The sequence below is a fragment of the Cimex lectularius genome, unplaced genomic scaffold (assembly GCF_000648675.2).
Source record: "Cimex lectularius strain Harlan isolate CLEC.00 unplaced genomic scaffold, Clec_2.1 scaffold37, whole genome shotgun sequence".
In the NCBI taxonomy this organism is placed as follows: domain Eukaryota; kingdom Metazoa; phylum Arthropoda; class Insecta; order Hemiptera; family Cimicidae; genus Cimex; species Cimex lectularius.
The window spans coordinates 1,887,020-1,908,066 of NW_019392682.1; the positions used below are offsets into that span (position 1 = coordinate 1,887,020).

General features: G+C 35.2%; 1 protein-coding gene across 3 annotated transcripts in view; it reads right to left on the reverse strand.

Moving 5' to 3' along the window:
- Positions 1-21,047, reverse strand: part of LOC106665535 (calpain-9-like) — a 113,606-nt gene that overhangs the window by 58,055 nt on the left and 34,504 nt on the right. The gene's annotated exons all lie outside the window — the stretch shown is intronic.

Sequence of the window (21,047 nt, forward strand, 5' to 3'; positions counted from 1 at the left end):
GCCATTTAAAACAAAAACATAATTATATTACTTTTTAATTCTAAATAACGTTTTTTTAATTATTTATAATTGTATATTAATGACCAATATTATTTACATAAAAGACATTATGTTATTCAGAGCGATTAGTTCAAATAGGGTAGAAAAAACTAAAAATATGACACAAGCTGAGTGTGGTTAATAATTTATGGGAAAACATAGAATGTCTCCTATATCATTTGTCATGTTAACCTTTAATTTAAGATATTCACTTGTCCTTTAATTTGAAAATACACCGTTTAATCCCCGTTATCAACGCCTCTAAATCTAATTCAATAAACGGTCTAGGTGTTATTATTGTATATTTATGTATAGAGTTTTATACATTAAAAATGGGGGAAAAATCACGGACCATTATAGAAACACTAATCATCGGTTTCGTGGTGGCGTTTTCCTTGTCTCGGGGAGTATCATTTTTATAACGTTCCATAACGGTTGGTAATGTGCTGGCAATAATAGAGACCCGCAATACTGTTTATGGCAAAAATAAACGCGTATTTCGGAGTTGGAATTATTAGCATTATAATATTTTACTGTTTTAGATGGGCTCAGACTCAACGAATCCAGGCCCTGCTGTTGGAATTTATAAGATTTCTGAAAATCAACGGGATAAACAGATTCTGCAACAAAAAAGAAGAAACGCTCTGGGAGGAAGGTATAGACTATGTGTACATTAAATTTATTTTAATACCAAAAATCCGGCATTGGAGAAAGGACTACCAATCAACGCTGACTCTGTTATAATATCCGCTCAAAATCCAAACCGGACGCTAGAGGATTTATGAAAGCCATTTTTTGTAAAAATGCCAATTTCCTTCAGAAAATTTGCAAGTTTTCTATTCTGACAAGAAGGCGCGCTCGAAAGATTGGCTTCTTATGCGGTAACTTTACGGGTCTGCGTGAGTGTCTAGGGAAAAGTAGGCACAGAGACAAACGAAAAGGCTGATAGACTATCCTGAGATCTTAGCATCAATGGGACCAAAACCATTCTGGAAAAATTTAAACTGCCATAATAAAGAAAATTTTTAAGAAAATCTGTTACTGAAAGAACAACAGGGATAGTCATAAGAATTCGTAAGAAAGCATAAACTTACAACAACTTTCATCTAGACCGGACAAAACTCAGGATCATTGTACTGAAAAAGAACAGTGCTAGAAAACAGATAATACTAAGAAGTAGAAAACCTCTGTACATTAAGCTGTCGTTACTGCTTGAACAAGGAAAAAGTTTCTACTCTTGAGCAAAGAAAAGCTGAATCCACTATAACAGAGGGGTCACTATCGAGGCTATGAAGGTTAATAAAAAGTCCATTAGATTTCGTGGTCCATTTGACCAAACAACATTTTTCAATTAATTAATCTTTATGTAATGCATTGGTTGAGATAAAACAAGTCAGGGCCACGAGCGGGATTCGAACACACGACTTTCGGCTAAATACGCCGCTGCTCTACCACTTGAGCTATCGGGACTTCGCTAACACTAACACTAACGCTGACACTAACTTCCATCTCAACCCAACCTTTCGAATTTTCTCTCCTTTTTGCCATTTATCAAATGTCATGTAATCTATTTAATTCTCGGCGACAAATGGAATGGCCACTGTGAGCCTTTTAAATTCATTAGATTTCGTGGTCCGATTGACCAAATAACATCTTTCAATTAATTAATCTTTATGTAGGTATTGGTTAAGATAAAAAGTCAGTGTCTCGATAGCTGGATCGAAGTGACGATAGCTCAAGTGGTAGAGCAGTATTTAGCCGAAGGTCGTGGGTTCAAATCCCGCACGTGACACTGACTTTTTATCTCAACCAATACCTTACATAAAGATTAGTTAATAAAAAGCTTAAGGCTGAGTGAGAAGCCATATGTGGAGGAGCAGAATAATCGAAATGTTGAGGCCACCTCATACAAATCTGACCTAATCTTAAATAAGTATTAAAGGATGTATAATTTGGAAGGAAAATTGAAAGGAAGAAAAGCAGATGGTATGCAGCAGAAGTGTACGTAAGTTTAAGGAGCATAATGGCGAAACTTTGTAACCACTTTCTAAAAGAATGTAGGAGCAGTATAAATCATATTCCAACCGCTAATAATAAACGAGATGTTTAAAAAAAAAATTCCATGGCCAACGTAAAACGCCTTTTCTTTTTCGGCCTTCTTGAAAAATCCATGCTGCCTACGCTGGTTTTGGGGCAAAAGCGCCACGCTCCTTATCAAATTAATTTATTCATCTTTAAACAGACCGCCGCCTGGAAAAATGCGAACTTGAATCGGCTGAGAAATGGAGTCGCGAAGGACGATAAAAGGATAGTTTATCTCAACGGATTTCATAGTCCGGGATAGCGGAACTGCGAAAAGTTGGAACGGATGCCGATGCAGAAAATTGTCGTCGTTAAACCGTGAAACATTTCCGCTGGCGGGCTTTGAAGATATCACTGTTGAGAAACGTTTTTACCAACAAATCCCATCCCAGATTTGCCTATTTAACAGTAATTTCGATGATCCCCTTGAAAACAAAAGAGACAAGCCGAATCGACAGTTTTGAAGTTTTGTACGATAAACGTAAATTCACACTTCTACCGACCTTCCAATAAAATTTATTGCGTAAAAACACCTTGTCAGTACAATTTAGATTAAAATGTGATAAATTATTGGAAAAGATCTTGTAAACTATTCAACGATGGAGATAAACTTGATGTTACAGTAGGTTCTGCTTACATAGTGTATAACCCACACACACACACACACACACACACACACACACATATGGAAGTATCGACCATTGAAGATTACTTGGTATCCTCTAACAGAAGCACCATTTGGTCAAAGTGTGTATTTCACTCAGGAAATTGGTACTCGTCTCTAGATCTGGCTTCATCCTTTTCAGCAAATTGACATTATAGGCATCCAGCCATTTTTCATCCTACCATTCGTCTATAATATCCCTGTAAATATACACCGACGAAAGTAAACATACTTAAACCTTAATCCATAACAAGATAAATGATTTTTCAATTTAAATGAATTTAAAATGTGTATTCAGTCTCATTTGAATTCTGAAGCAATAAAATGTTTAGTTTTCATCTTTGTTTTCTTAATTTCAATATTTTAACTGGTGGTGGTGTGGCACTTGATGACATTCCAGGTATGCGGCTATTGCCATCGGACTTCCTACAAAACTTAGCGAGACCCCGTTACACGTTTTTGAGCAAACTGGGTCCTACCGTAAAAGGCCCGTTTCTGGACGTTCTAGGATAACAGACCCAGAGGATGGCCGTTTTTTGACTTTGAAAATTTTTTGTTCAAGCGATTCATCACCTCCAGGAAGGTCGAGATGTCCAAATTTCTGAACGCACTGCTGGAAGTAGATTAAATCAGTATGGACTGATGGCTTTTCGCCCCGTAAGAGGACCAGAATTCTCTAGATCGCACAGAGTTGCACGGCTCTCATTTGCTCGAGAACACAGCCACTGGTCTTTGGACGATTGTTCTGCTGTACGTTTTACAGATGAGTGTAGATTTGCTCTACGATTTCCAGATGGGCGTGAAAGGCTGTGGAGAAGGGAAATGAAGCGAAGCGTCTAATTTTTCCGAGAGTCAACCTTTCCAACGTAGCTCAGTGTTGGTGTGGGCGGGAATTTCGATGGAGAATCGCACACAGTTGGTTGTTGTTCGTGGAGGATCTTTGCCGGCCTCTCGCTGTGGATGAAATTTTGGAACATCATGCGTTGCCTATCCTCGATGAAATCAGTCACAATTCTATTCTAATGTACAATAATGCCAGTCCATATGTCGCTCGCGTAGTGCAAACGGACATTCAACAGCATAACATGAGGGTCTTATCCTGGCCATCCCGTTCTCCAGATTTGAACCCCCTCGAACATTTATGAGATAACCACAAAAGACGAATAAGAACACGTCCATCACTTCCTGACAAACTCCACGATCTTGAAAGGTCTCTTCGTGAAGGATGGGCAAACTTCCTACAAAGAGACATTTCCAGACTGGTAGAAAGTATGCCGAGGCGTCTTCGAAATGTAATTAAGGCAAGAGAAGGAAATACGCGGTATTGGAATGTTAAAAATCTAGAACAAAATTAAAACAAATTTTATATCCTTTTTTTTTCATTTTACTTAGCAATTTACATTTTGTTTTTACTTTTTTATACAAGGCTCAATTATTAAACGTTAAAAAGCGTGAAACTTTGATTAATTCATAAAAAATATACAAATCGATTTATAGTACAAGTAGGTGGAATTTTTTGCTTGTTAGTGTATATTAACATATGAGGTTGATACCACAATTTCTTTTCTACCCAAGCAACCCCCAACATCCAAGAACAGCTTGAGTTCTAAGGTTATCGAAAAAGTGGAGGACCAGACTGGAATGAACAACATTTCAATGAGGTACCGACTTCCACTCAAGTCAGATAACAAGGATTACACCTAGACAACGTGGAATAGGCCGTAATTAGGCCATAATTAAGTGAAGATGATATGGCAATTTGTCTTATATCGAAGAAACCTCCTACATTCAAGAACAGCTTCAGCTTAACAAAGACTGGTGGCAAGACTGAGTGAGAAAAACATGGTTCGTCAACAACAAGGAGCTTCCGACTTCCACTCAAGTCAGATATTTAGAACCTATCCCGTCAGTCTAACGAGGAATCCTCATATAAAACTTGGAGAACTGCAAAGACTTTTAAGAACATCTGTTTTGACACCATACAAGAGATTACTGCGAAGTTGGACGTATAGATTAGCCCTTTGTGGTTCCTTTTCATGCCTTCCAATATCCAGCGAATATTCCAATCAAAAATCTTCAGACAGATAGTTACTACGTTACTTAACTTACTATCTACTATTGCCTGGTTCTCTTAGCATGTGTCCACAGAGTGCTGGCCATACTGTCAATGTTGTGACTGGGAGAAAAAAACCATATGTGCGCATATATCATATATACTCTGATGGATAAAGGCTACAAATAAATTATATATAAAAATCAGTGATCAGTGATATAAGCAAGATTGTTTTATCAGTTTTTTTAATCGTCATATCTTTTATTATTTTGGTCTGTTTTATCTTTATCTGCCTTTGAGGGACAAAAATGTTATAACCATTACGCTGGACGGTTAATGGTTCTTTTTGTATTTTTTAAGTTTGAATATTTTTTTTTTCATCTAGAATCTCTGGACTAGTACGTGATGCGATGGTGCTCGAGATAATAAAGTGGGAGTGATATGCAACATAATAATTATTTAAATGAGTCGTCAAACTTTATTTGGTTGGTCAAATGTAAATTTACTATTTTCTTAATGTTTACCTTGGTCTGGCGTTTATTCGAGTAATATATTTATATAACATGATATATTAAACAACATAATGTGTATTTTTATTAAATAACCTTGGTATGTCCATGAAACTTAAAATAGAGGGAATGCTCCGAGTGATCCTTCACAGATTGCATTGGAATGGCATATTTCATCAATTTTGAATTGTCGTAGTTTGGATTAGTTGTCAGGGCTCGTTACGGCCAGTATTTTTACGGTAAAATAATAATACGCCTTCACGATGCAGTCGTCCATCGGATGTTTTTCTTCGCGTTTGATGGAGAACGGAATCCGACCGCAAAGTCGTGCAGTGGTTGTTTTGACGAATGGGACCGGGTCGGCCGCAGCCCGCTACCTTTTCCTCTCAACGCTCGTCTCTTCGAAATATTCAACAGTCGATATTGAAACTGATGTACACGGAAAGCAGTTGGTCGCGTTCCAGCGAGATACAGAGATAGAGGCCCTCATTCAACCTCAGAACTTGTCAATTATCGTTAATTTACCTTAGATTACATTAGATAGTCAGCACAGGTCCACGTTCAACCTGAAAATTCTAATGGTTAATTACCAAAAATCAGTAAATTATGGTGATTAAAAATCGGCCGAAGATCTAAGTTACAACTTGATAAGAATCACAACTATCCATTAGCGTTTTCAATCATTATTTATAGCCTTTCACACCGTCTACCAAAACACCTATCCAGCATTATATTGGAGTCACAGACCTGTGCACTGAAAATATAATTGTCTTTCTTATAAAACCTACTCATAAAGACTCGTATTTCTTTTTGCCATGTTGTAATCCGACCCTTTTAACTCAAAACCCTCTATCACTACTAATATCTTTTACATCTTCTTAACGACAAAAGAGACGATGACGGTGAGACGTCCTGTTTCTTGGCCATGACAGTGAAACCAGAATAAATTAAATAGACAGTGATTATTTGGAGGTCGTGAGATACGGTCTAGTGCGACGGAGGTTTTAGAAAAACATTTTCTTTGTCGTGCCAACGTTTTGATCTTTATTGAGATCATCTTCAGGTCCTGGGATTTATAAAGAGCGTTTAAATTCTACAAATACATGTCGGATATGAAAAAATGTTATACAATGCTTGAAAATTTTAGATTCGAATAAAGTATTTGTAGTATTTGTATTTTCTAGCATTGTATAAGTCCATGTTTTAATCTTAAATTTTCTAGCATTGCATAAATTCATTTTTTTATCTTAAATTTTCTAGCATTGTATAATTCATTTTTTTAATCTTAAATTTTCTAGCATTGTATAAATTCATTTTTTTAATCTTAAATTTTCTAGCATTGCATAAATTAATTTTTTAATCTAAAATTTTCTAGCATTGTATAAATTCATTTTTTTAATCTTAAATTTTCCAGCATTGCATAAATTCATTTTTTTTACTTAAATTTTCTAGCATTGCATAAATTCATTTTTTTATTCTTAAATTTTCTAGCATTGTATAAATTCATTTTGTTTTAATGTAAAATTTTCTAGCTTATATAAATTCTTTTTTTCACATCCTACATGTATTTGTAAAATTTAAACAATGTTTATAAATCCCAGGCCCTGAAGATGATCTCGATAAAGATCGAAACGTTGGCGCGATAAAGAAACTGTTTTTCTAAAACTTACGTCTCGACCTCCAAGGAATCATCAAGTAACGGTAGCTAAACACCACACATTTCTAAATAGACAATAATAATTTTAATTTTTTTTTGTTACTTTACTGTATTGATAACAAATATCAACAACAACGAAGGCCTATACACCCAAAGCCAAGACGCCAACCTTACAAAAATTATTGAACGAACAATCCTGATTTTCAATAGGTAAAATGGTAAAATAGACGTCCGTTTCCAACTGATTCTAAGGTTATTCCCCCTGGACTTTTTGCATGACAGATGCATAATGCATTCTTAACGGTCTACTGTTTATTGAGTTCGCAATGTTCAGACTTCGTAAACGTCTAAGGAGAAAGCTTTCGATATTACATGTAAGACAAATATAAAAAGTTTCGAACACAAACGTCGGCTTTTTGTGAAACCTTGTTCACTGTTCAACAAGGGCGTTGACAAATAGACATTAACAGATGCCATGGTACGCGTTACCATATTTGTATGCCTAGTGAAAACAAATTAGCCTTGATTTTTCAAAAAAGTTTTTCTTTAGAACGTTATCTCGTTGACGGATGCCATGTTGAATGAATAGTGGAAGGAATGGCAAAACGAATCTGAGACTTGCCTCTGAATTTCTTTTTGTCTTATTTTTTAAACACAATATACACTATGTGAAATGTATTCTAATGAAATGCTCAGTTATATGCCAAGGCGTTTATGCAAATGAGCCTTTTTTTTAATGGAGGTCTAATGATAAATGACCCGCGACATCTTCCTAGCGCTAGTTTATTATTGAAGATAATTCATAAAGGGGTGGTAATTTGTGGCTGCGGTCTGATTTCCCTCTCCTTCTAAGGCCTGAAGTTTCCGCAATGCAATATTATCACGTCCAGGTTCATAAAGCGTAAAAAGAAAGTGGCCCGTTCTAAAGATGATAGATCTCAGATGTAACCGAATTTGGAACTAAAACGCAGACGATTTTCGAATTTCACGACCTCAATCCCATTCGGGTAATATTGATTGTCGTTCCATTTTTAGAAAATTAGCCATGATCTATAGGTGAACTGCAAATAGAGAGTGCTAACTCGTGTCCCAATGCTTCTTCAATCATATTGCTCGTAAATTCCAATTTATACACGCCCACTGATACCCTAATTAAACCTTTGTCTAATTGACTTGAAGATAATCAGAGAGATCAAGAGAGATTATTTTACATTCCCGGCTTGTTATCACAGTAATCCTCGGTCTAACTAAAAGTGTAAATGGAATGTCGCTCGTATGCTCGAAACTTTGTTCTTTCTTATCTTCTCCTGCTAAGGAGCCAAGAAGAAATTTTAAACGTGAGTGGCATAGCGGCCATTTAAACGACTTTTAAGCATGTGTAAAAGTAAACTGTAAAGAGATATTTTAATCTAGAACATGTTATTAAAATTTCCTGGACGATTATGAATACGACGTTAAAATGATAACCAGTAATCATGAAACCCGTTTGTACACCTAATTGCATAGTGAAACGTTTAATTTTATCTCTGTGCTTTTCAAATATTAATTTTTACTATTAATAGTAAATACAACATTGCAATTACTATATAATAACATACAGAGAACATGTCCTGTGTTGTAATATGGTAGTGAACTGCCCCCCTTCCATTTTTCATATTTCTGAAATATTTTTATGCGAGAATTGCATTATACATTAAGTATATATTGTGCATATTAATCTGTTACTATATATAAATATAAATGTATTTTGTGCGTACCATTTTTCCTGTTTTGTTTTCGTTTTGTTTGTTGCTCACCCATGATCCAATGAGTCCGAGTATACCGCACCATCTCATTAATATTTATGATGTTAATCAAAAATCAATGGTATATGATATACTGTATGTTATTTTGTTCATCGAGGATGTGTAAAACGGAAGATGTGCCGGGAGGTTGCTTTATTTTTGTTATTACGTTCATGGAATGAATTTTATGAAAAATATTGCTTAGCATGTATTATTTTGTATTTCAACCAGAATGAAAATGGTTTTATCTTTTTTCTCTCACTTTCTCTCCCTCTCGCTTAACATTCCCCCCTCTTTTCCCTTTCTGTCTGTGTGCCATGTTTTCACCCAAAATGCTAATAACATCAAATCGTATCATAATTATTATGATAGGGGGCGTCGGTGGCTGCAATAGTTTATGACACGAGCTCATCACTGTAAGGCGAAGGTGGAATCCAGCGACCCTGATTTTGAACCCTACATACTTAAAAATGACCTTTTTTCAAAAACACCGACACCCCGAGAGTTGATATAACCTCTGCTGTTGCAAACCCGCGTACAAAAATATGATATTGGTTATATTTTGTGTGTTTGGCTTAAAAGCAGGGCGGGATATTTTTAATATTCCTTTTTTTTCTATTCGCACAGGCTTTCGACAGGGTCTGGCATCCAGGCATACTTTTTAAACTTAAGCGCTTTCTAGTTTCTACCCTCTTATTATTACCTTTTATTCAAATTCCACCTAACTGATCGCTGTTTCAGAGTGTGGTGCGGCAATGAATTCTCGGAAGCCAAACAGATAAAGGCCGGGGTACCGCAAGGTAGTATCCTTGGTCCTATCCTATATATCATTTATACTGCTGACCTACCAGTACATCTTGACACATTCATCACCACCTAAGCTCTCTCTCTCTCTCTCTCTCTCTCTCTCTATATATATANCACAGTTTGTCTTACTGTCCTTCTCCATCTCTCTCTATTTCTCTCTCTCTCTCTCTCTCTCACACACACACACACATACATACACACACACACACACACACACACACACACACACACACACACACACACACACACACTGTCTTGCGCAAATTCTGCGACATTAAATAAAACTGCATCCATCACTCTTATAATTTAATTTATGTAATTGAATAGTTAAATGTAACTCCGTAAAACACTGTGTAGGCTATGTAAGAAAAGACTTAAATCGTGAATATGTATACATAGTATAAATAAAAATTCAAAATAGAAGTTTCTGTCTCTCTCGATTTAAATTCGTTTGAAATATTTGATGTTGGATTGCTTACAATTCACAGATTGTTTCATGGAATTTTACTTCGTATAATTATAGGATAATTAATGAGCTTTCCGTCGCGATTGGCGTCTAACATGTTCATTTTAACCTTTCAAATGCCACAGATTTAATTTAATTTAGATCCGTGGGAAATCCGGGCGTGGGTGAAGAAAGCGTCCTTGGCGTTTACTTTGCGTTTTCATGTAAAACAAGGTTCGAAAAAAAGCTCTCAATTGCCTGCCCCAGGTGACAATGGCCTTCCGTAATTCCTTCCACGGAGGCTTCATTTTTTCTGTTACGACTCCGATCTCGGGGGTCAGAATGAAAGGAAGGAAGTGAAACCTTTTTACAAAATGATAAGGCCACGTCTGGACGGTCAATTATTTATATATAAATATTATATATAAATAATATTTAAATAATATGGTATACATTTGTACCAAGATGCAATACTGACTGATGTACTCAGAATGAACTGTTTTAATTGTAAATATTCAGGATGTATTGGTACATAATGACCACAGGATGCCAAGGGTACCGAAATCCTTCTGTTAACATCCTGTAACATGATAATCCAAAGAAGCTATAGGAAAACGGACGCCCACTCGTGTAGTTCCACCCGAATAGCTAATTGATAAAAAACAGACGAGCCTCTGGCTCTATTTAATATATTCATAGTGGTAAATTACAAGTTAGAACCTGAAGGTCATCTGACGGACCCAAAGGAAGTTTTGCTAATTAGTCAATGCTGAATGGTGATGTAGCGCGTAGGCGTTTTTTAAAATTGCGTGTAGTAATTGATTCCAAACAGTTTTGTTATAAATTTACACACTTGAATGACTGTAATGGTCATTTTTTGGTTTATACTTGCAGTTTGTCTTAGGTCCTATGTATCTAACATCCTTAAATTGATTTCTGCAATTCCTTCACGTCTTATAAGTCATAAAAAGAGATGTTTTCGGTTTTTGAACGTGATTTTTTTTCTCAATAATGGCGAATCCTGGTCGGCAGGAGGTTGTGATTGCCTGTACAGTTGCAACTACATGATAGTCCTAGAGGCGTAACACCTCCCGCGGCCCCTATCTGCCATCTAGCCGTACACCGTTACCAGCCCACATTACCACCCGAGCGCAATTATCCCGAAGAGATAATATTTCATTTGGGGCGATTCCAAACGGAATTCACCTTGCTGGTATTTCCTCCGAGGCTTGACTTTTTGCCTTGACTGTGGTAGATAAAGTCATCGTTTAAGTCCTGGGGGTTTTTATAATTTTGAAGTTGCAACCCATGTTAACCGCAAGCTCTAAACCTACAAATATTCGTCAGCATTCTATCAAAGTTAAAAATATTTTTTAAAAAAGAATTTGCGTCTAAAGAATTATCTTCATAATTACATTACTCCTCGATATTGTTAGATAATTCCAACTTTTCAGCGTACTTTGTGTTCAAATCTTGATTGTCCGTTGTTGGGAAATCAAGGACGTATTTGAATTTAATAAATGTATATACTAATCTAAACTAAGGAAATATAAACCGTCGGTCTTATGTTTCGAAATTTCTGCCCGATGAATCTGTAGTTTTGCAGTTTTTTTATAATTTTTCTACTTATCATCATTTCTTTTAAGTCTGACACAGTTTGACGTAATTTAAAGACCAATAACAGGATAGGTAGACCAAAACAAAAAGAAAAAAAATACACAGTTTAACCTTCTTAAACCTGATTGACCAAACAACGTTAAAACTAGTATTATTTAAAAAAAAGGTGATTCAAGTCAAATACGTTTTAATGCGTTATAATAATTATGGTGTGAAATAGTTGATAAAATTGACTTTTTGAGTCATATGTATAAATTACTTCTAAGGACGATATTAGTAATTTACATTTCTTGTTTATACTACACTCTAATGAGGTACTGTTTTTAACCTTCTTTTCAGCTGGTTTTTAAAAATCTTGTATCCAGGTTAATGTAGCACTTATAAATCAAATATTATTTATAGTCATATTTGAGTCAAATCACTCATAAGGATGAGAATCATTATTTACAATTGTTCTTCATACTCCACTCTAATGAGGTACTTATTTTCACCACACCGTCAGCTGTTGTTAAAACCATTTTGAATCCAAGTGATTGGAGAGGTTTAAAATTAAACTTTTAAATAAAATAGTATTTGTAATCATATTGTCAATTAAATTAATTCTAAGGATGAGATTAGTAATTTACAATTTTTCTTCTTACTTCACTCTAATAAGGTACTTATTTTCATTCCCTCTTCAGCTGTTTTTCGACCCCTTTCGTATCTAGGTTACTGGAGAGTTTTAAAATTAAACTTTTAAATAAAATATACAATATATTTGTAGTCTGTCAATCAAATTAATTCTAAGGATGGAGATTAATAATTTCCATTTGTTGGTCATTATTTATTATTGTTCTTCATACTTCACTCTTATGAGTTTCTGTTTTTCAACCGCTCTTCAATGTTTCTAAATCCCTTATGTATCCAGATTACTGGAGAGATTCAAAATTAAACTTTTAGATAAAATAGTATTTATAGTCATATGTCAATCAAATTAATTCTAAGGATGAGATTAATAATTTACAATTGTTTTTCTTACTTAATTCTAATGAGGTACTTATTTTCACGACATCGTCGATTATTTTTAGATCCCTTATGTAATCAGGTTACTGGAGAGTTCAAAATTAAACTTTTAGAAAAAATAGTATTTATAGTCATATGTCAATCAAATTAATTCTAAGGATGAAATTAATAAATCCCTTTTGTGTCAAGGTCAGTGGAGAGTTTTAAAATTAAATATTTAGATAAAATAGTATTATTGTAATATGCGAATTAAATTAATCCTAAGGAAGAGATTAATAGCCGAAGGTCGTGGGTTCGAATCCCTCTCGTGCCATTAGCTTTTTTTCATCTCAACTAAAAACCTTAATTAATTGTAATATTATTTTTTGTTATAAATTTATATGTTATGTACATTCTTGCGCATAAAGATTTATTATTATTTCATTCGAAATGTAATCTGCTCCCGTTACTGCAAATTTAGTTGGGAACTTCTATCTAGTGACAGTGACATTGACAGTGGTAGTGATCCAAGATCTTAATCTTGGAAGACTGCGAGATGTTAGTTTCCCTACTTGTATTTTTAATTGAACACATTTCACAGTCCAAGCTGTGGATATAGTGAATGATCAAAAAAGTTGAAAGGTATATGACTGCAGTTTCTTTCTTCGTTTTGACCATCTTACCCTATATACCATTGGTCGATAATACTGCGTAGTCAACTTTTCAGTGTTACTTGTTATCGAATTGAAGGTAGTGAGGTTTCAGATAACCTCATAGTTAAAATACCTCTAAACAATCCTTCTTCAAAAAAGAAAAAAAGGATTGATACGGTTGAATTAAAATAAAAGGATCATCGTCTTTTCACGGTATTTTGTCAGTAATTGAAACTATAAGGATTTACTTTATTGATACTCTGTGAAACATGACATCCACCTGTCGTTGCCTTGTTAGAGACCGTTATATATAAAAAAATAGACCACCTAACCGGAACCTAGAGCACGTTTCTTAAAAACCGAGTGATATCAAACTCACACGCTCTTTTATGATTACTCCACGCTCTTTCTTTTTAAGTACAATGAACCAAGACTCTGATAAGCTAAACAAGGAACAAAAGCAAAAATTGTGAAGCTTTTTGGTGAAGTTTGTCGAGTAATGAACTTTACTTGGACTTTTCCTATCATCCTGGTCTATCCTGATTATTTACGTATCTTCTTCATCAACCATCAACTATTAAGATATATTTTAATTAGTTTTATTATCAAAAGAGATGTGATTTAAAAAGAAATTATATGTAATAAGTATATAGATACATGAGAAAATTAACAGTTTTGACAGACCATTTACAAAACGGACGCAACTTCCAATTCGAACAAACATAAAAACTAAACAAATTGAAGATGCTGAGAAGCCCAATCTACCAAGTTTAGAAACGTTAAAAAATATAGTCAAAAAACGCACAGGCAAACCATTGAAGCGAAAAAGGTGAGAACATGCCTCCTTCCAATCAAATACAGACTAGGATGCTAAAAAACGATCAGACTATTAAAATATCACCACACTCAACAATTAATGTAAAGACTTTTTTAATTCTAAAATTAAACATTTAGATAAAATAGTATTTATGCGAATCAAATTAATCCTAAGGATGAGATTCATTATTTATAATTGTTGTTCATACTTCTCTCTGATGAGGAACTGTTTTTCACCCCCTCTTCAGTGTTTCTAAATCCCTTTTGTATCTAGGTTACAGGAGAGGTTTAAAATTAAACTTTTAAATAAAGTAGTATTAATGGTTATATGTCAATCAAATTAATTCTAAGGATGAGATTAATAATTTACAATTGTTCATTATTTACAAATGTTATTCATACTTCACTCTTCGGTGTTGCTAAATCCCTTTTGTATCCAGGTTACTGGAGAGGTTTAAAATTAAACTGTTAGACCAAATAGTATTTATAGTAATATGTGAATCAAATTTATCCTAAGGTTGAGATTCATTATTTATAATTGTTGTTCATACTTTAAAGTTTTGACAGACCATTTACCATTTAAAAAACTGACGAACGCAACTCGTAATTTTTGAACAAACATAAAACCTAAACAAATGGAAGATGTTGAAAAACCCAATCTACTCAGTTTAGAAACGGTTAAAAAATAAGGTTGACCAACGCACAGGCAAACAATTGAAGTGGGAATGGTGAGAAAATGCGTCCTTCCAATCACCTACAGACCAGGATGCTAAAAAGCGACCACACTATTAAAATATCACTTTGATCTCCCAGGACAAAAGATGTCGACAAGTTAATTTAAAGACTCATTTTTCAATAATTTGAAACTGATTAAAATGTGATCAAATTCAGTTCATAAAAAGGGTCAAAATAATTATGTGTTAATTAAAAAACAGGATATGAGAAAATTTTCTTGAAATGCAAATTTCTAGAGAAAAAACCTGCTAAAACAATAAAAACGGAGGGCTTAAAATGCAAACATTACCGTGTAATACAATAGGACAAAGGAAATCAACTAAATTAACAATTAGAGTATAAAAAGTGATAGCATACTTTCTCATATCGGGAAATTGAGACGTAAAAATTCCCAACAATTGAATAATTAACAAGTGGTTAACCCGTTTCTCACGAAATACATTTCCGAATCTTTCCGTTTCGCCCTTTTCCTATTCTAATAAACTGGAACTATGTGTGTTGGTGAGCCAGTAGGTTTGAGAACCACTGACCCATTGTCTGAGATACAGTACGACCTCTGTGTTTCCTGTTCCGGTTGACAAGTCAAGTGTGACCCATACCAAGTCTCAAATGTCCGATCTCTTACTTCCAACCCCCTTATTATTTTCATCTAGGGTGGTAGATCCGTGGGAATAAATGCTAGGAATCTTATTACCGATTTAATTGTATTTCGCTTTTCAATTTTAACGATAATGATTCGATGTAAAAAGTATGCTCGATATTTGACATCAGTTTATTTAATCAAGAATAATCAGAAAATCTTAACTTATTTTTTTAAACAAAGTTAAATTTGTTTAACCAACAACTTACTACAGGCTATTTTTTTTTCTGACAGGGGACCCTGAAAGTTGCTGCTGTGTCGGAGAACCCTATTTAAATCTGGCGGCATGCCTACTCGCGTCCTGTAGTGAGCCAAGGCACGACACGCTTCGACATCGAGCAACCTTTCTCTGCGTAACGGACATCTGCGGGCTCCACCAGCCCATGTGTCAACCGCGTATGACCTATTCTGGTATGAACTATTCCTTCTTTACGACTGCGGGCTATTGTACCGATACAAGTACCGCAAACAAAGAACTATTTAACAACAGGATCTGGTACACGTAAAGTTCTGATCAAGGTTAATCTAAGAACCTATAAATAACACAATCTATTGCCAAATTCTTCCAGTTTAACCCTCAAGAGATTAAAATTCGTGGCTTGTGGGGGGGAAGGTTTTGCACGATTTGTTTTTGGTTAAGTTGTTCTCAATTAATTGAATGTTGTGTTGAGCTCGGTTGTCGCTCATTATTGTTGGCAGTTCGTGATGCCATGCTGGCGGTATCTATGCTATTAACCTTTCACATATCCTATCTTTTAATAAGTCCTACCGTAGATAGCCGCACGAGGGGCGGATTATTCCGTAGACCCCAGAGAGGATGTATGACGGGGATTTTATCATCGATTATCTTTTGAAGATGCATAAAAAAAATATAAACGCTTCACTTACTGTAGTTAATATACATTCAAAGTCAGACTCAAAGACATCCCCTCATCGTCTGCTCTGGAATGGTAGGTTTACAACCCGTATATTTACATAAACAGGTATTTATTTGTATATAAAATATATTAATAAAAAATTAAGCCTATAAACTGAACAGTGGTGCACATCGTAAATTCTCTTTACCAAAGCTATAAACGTCTAAATGGGCCATCTGATATGACACTGTTAAATCATTGTGATATTGAAAAATCCCTTTATGTCGACAACAGAAGGTCATCATCCATATTATTCAGCGAGAGAGGAAAAGTGGGCTTCATCCATAAATAAAATATGGGTTACGAATAAGGTCACTGTATAATTGGGGTACTGTTTACCATGAAAATTCCCAGTGCTAATTTGTTCAAGAGAAGAATGCGGGCGCTGCACATTTCCACTGAGATAATTTGACGTATTTATTATGTTAATCAGTAGAGAAATACTGGATTTTAAATTGTTGTAATTATGGGTCTTTGTTTCGTCTTGCCATTGAACCGAACAATTTAAACATTTGCATGGCCGATCTAGTGAAGTATTCTTGAATGACTGAACGTTAATAGTCAGTAGGTCCGCACAATCTCGCTCCGTATTATAATGAATCAAGACGAAATATGAATGAGAATTAATTCAAAAATATTTAATTTTTAACCTCGGCAGACGTGCTCAGTGATGATTTAAATTGATTTTGAGTTCTGAAGGCCTGGAAATTTATTCTTACAACGCCTCAGTTGGCTGGGTGAATAATTTTTTTTTGTAATAGAAGGTCCAAAAATATCTTAACAGCCGAATTTTGTTTTATATATTGTGGTCTTATATAAGAAAACTTTTCTATGTTTTAAATTTTTTTACAGTAATGTAAAAGTAAAACAAAAAAATTATTAAAAAAAAACACTGAAAAAGTTAACTTAAATAAAACCACAAATTATAAATATAAAAAAAACAATAATTCCTCTAGGGGGGGCTTCGGTGGCCGCATCGGTTTAGGCGTTGACTCGACGGTCATCACTGTAAGGAAAAGGTCCCGGGTTCGAAAGCAGGGCCGCTGGATTCGAACCCGGGAGCTTTACCTTACAGTGATGAGCGCTGTGTCAACAGCTAAACCGCTGCGGTCTCCGACGCCCCCTGGAATATTCTTCATTGTTTAGTTGATGTAAACAAAAGTTAAGATAAAAATTCTATAGGGGAGTCGGTGGCTACAATCTCGTTTACACGGCGGTTCCTCGCTTTAAGGGTCACCGGTTCGAAACTCATCGGCCTTTTTTTTAATATCACCTTAGATGACATGACCCCTGCAGCAGCGAGTCCCCATAAAAATTTAGAAATATACTCATTAAAAATTAGCGGTCTGAGAAGCTTTTGAATCTATACTACGATCAATGATCGTCTTGCCTATTCTAGTTGATTTTGTCTGCCAGACCAGCGTTTTGCAATTTTCTAAATCCTGTCTTTTTAAAAGTGAAACCGACCTACTGAACAATGATAAACGACCAAAATTGCCGGACATACTTTATAATTTTTCAAAAACACCAGCACCCTGAGGGTTTATATAACCTCTGTTGTTGCGAACCTTCGTAAAAAAAAATAAAAAATTGAAATTAGTTATAAGGTTTTATTTTAGCTGCTAATAATTTTGGAAAATCTGTTTCTAGGTCTTTTTGTTTTTAATGCCCGATCTTGATTTAACGGTATACACAATTGCCTGGAGTCTGGGATCTAAGGTAGGATGATTAGTTATCTGCAATGCGAGAAGGTTACTGGTTAATATGGTTTCGCTTTGTCGTCTCTTCTAGACAAAAACTCATAAACAAATAGGTAGAAAAAAAATTCATTGACCTAAAGAGAGCTTAAAGCATATACTATTAAGAGCTTATTTGAAGAGAATTTATACTGTGCCTCTGAAATTAATCCCAATGCTATCAATGTCGTATCATTTTTGTTATTAATAATTTGTGGGGAGTTAATTAGGGTTTTTGAGATGAGACGTAATTCTGGTGTAGTTCGATGAGCCGCATTCCTGATCGGTCTGTAATACCCAGTCCGTCCGAAATGAATTCTCCGCTCCAAATCAGCTTTGCCTGGGTACGAGATGTATGTAATAACGAAATGCGGAGTTGAAAAACATATCGAGTCACGTCCTCACATCGCTAATTAGGCCCTCACAAATGTAAATCGTCGGTTTAAACAATTGCCAAGAGTCATTTTCCTCTGTCGAACTAGGTTATGCGTAAAAATGTGAACTCAAAAGGTGACAGGTAAAAACTGTGCAGATGTAACAAAAGGTGGAAAATATTTGATAAAATATAAAGTGGTTTTTATAAAAATACGGTGTTTAATCCTTGTAATACTTTGCATGATTATATTCACTTCATTACTCCTGTCAGAAAATTTAACAGACAACAGCTTCCAGAACCTTCAAACGTCGAGAAACAACCAAACCCAATCGGCCATGAAGTCCGGCCTCAAAAACATTGAAGTGTCTTTTCGGTGTTTTTTGCAAAACCGTTTTGGGTAAGAATAATCAAACGAATTCATTAGTACTGTCATTAATTAGTCGTTTTACAACAACTAGAACGGAGCCTCTGTTGATTTAATGTGCCTCACTCTCTCCTCGTCGGCGAGTGGTTTTTAGAACAATTATATCGTCTTAGAAGTTTTTCTAAGGATAATGAATCCGCCTTCATCCTTTAATTATTATTAGCCGAAGGAAATTAACGCATAAAGCGGTGTAACGCGGAAATGTGGTAGCGTTAAGGGATCTCATGACACGAATCAACTTGAAATCCTAATGGAATAATCAAGAAAACCTTGCTTCTTATATAAATTATACCATATAAATTATTAACATAATATATATGATCTATATTACATATATACATGATCTATATTGTATATATGATCTATAACCTTTTTTCACAACTGAATAGAACTTTTTGAAAATTAACTTATTAAAAACTCTACCACTCTTAACTTATGCAAAAACAATAAAAAAAAGAACCAGTGAGCTTTTCTCCATGCTACACATAAAGATGTGTAATAAACTCTTGAATTTGGTATGTGGATGAACATATGTACTGATTTGGCACTGACAGTAGAGCGAAATTAACCGGACCCACTGATCATAGTGTCGATCAGTTCAACAAATGCTCATCGATTCGTTGACCAAAAACATCAAAAACTTTACCATCGCCAACCAGTCCATGTTACTTAAAAATATGCTAAAAACTAACAAATTACATAATAATATGGTGAGAGTGGTATGAGTTAACTCTACTTGCTGATATGTACCGTGCAGATGTGCAGTTCTGAAGATGTTCTTGTGCTAGTCTGCACGAGTTTTCAGATGGCTAGTATAAATAACAAGAGGGTCCACAGAATTCCTTGATGCACTCGTGCGATCAATGACCGAGCTGCCATGAAGGAAATATTTACGTATGTTTGTACATGTAATTAAGATTTGGGAGTATACGACGAATTTCTAAGAACATTAGGAAGATCATTTGGAGATCGTGAGGTGCGGTCTGGTGTGACGTAGGTTTTAGAAAAACATTTTCTTTATCGTGCCAACGTTTCGATCTTCATTGAGATCATCTTGATCATTGGGCACTCTCAACACGACAACCAATAATGACACATCTATATAGAAAGCAAACCCTTCGAGCCCTGAAGATGATTTCTATAAAGATCGAAAAGTTGGAACGATAAAGAAAATGTTTTCTAAAACCTCCGTCACACCAGACCGCATCTCACTATCTCCAAATAATCATTGGCTAACGGTCACTAAACACCACATATTAGGTTTCCTCCTGTGATTTTTAATGATCACCGTGATCTGACTAGTCTCGCTGTCTTGGTCTGTCATTAAAATCACACATGACAGCACTAAATCACTACTTCTACGAAAACACACTACCCCAAAAACGAAACTAACAAATGCAAGTCAAGAGAAAACACACATCTATCTAAAACAAATTAAAAAAAACAAAAAAAAAACAACAAGAGTGCTACAAATGGAAACAAGAGGGCTACAGGAAAGCCTAAAGCAGTACGAAATCAACAAACGCAGAAAGTAATATCACACAGTTAGTCCAAATTGAAACGAAGTAAAATCATAAATTTAGAAAGCCGTCGGATTCCTGCCCACGAACATACAAGATTGGGCTCTTAACAACCAACATAGATCAAGCAATCGCACAACTACTTCCAGAAGAAACAAGGAAGAAAACCTTATAATAACTAACAACAAACAGTATCCTCGTAATTACAAAAGCTGGCAAAGTATGAAAGTTATAGAAAAACCAACGAGGATAGACGGACCCAGTAAGGTGATTAGGCAAATACCAAACTTTCCATGTGCTTCGAATCGTTGTTTGTAATATCTTGTCAATCCATCTTTCCTTGACATGAGAAGAGGAGAGGCCGATGAAATTACCGATCGAAACTGTGTATATGTGCACTTACGACCTTCATCATTATAATACGAGATAACGTAAGACCCTCAGTTGTTATGTTCGGAATTTACATAATGGTAAACGCGATATGGCCTTTTGTTCTGCGTTTTCTCCCATGTTTGATTTATTGCGTCCCATCACGTAGGATTCCTTAAACTATTAATTTTAGCGGGTTTTTATTAATGGAAACGTCCATTCT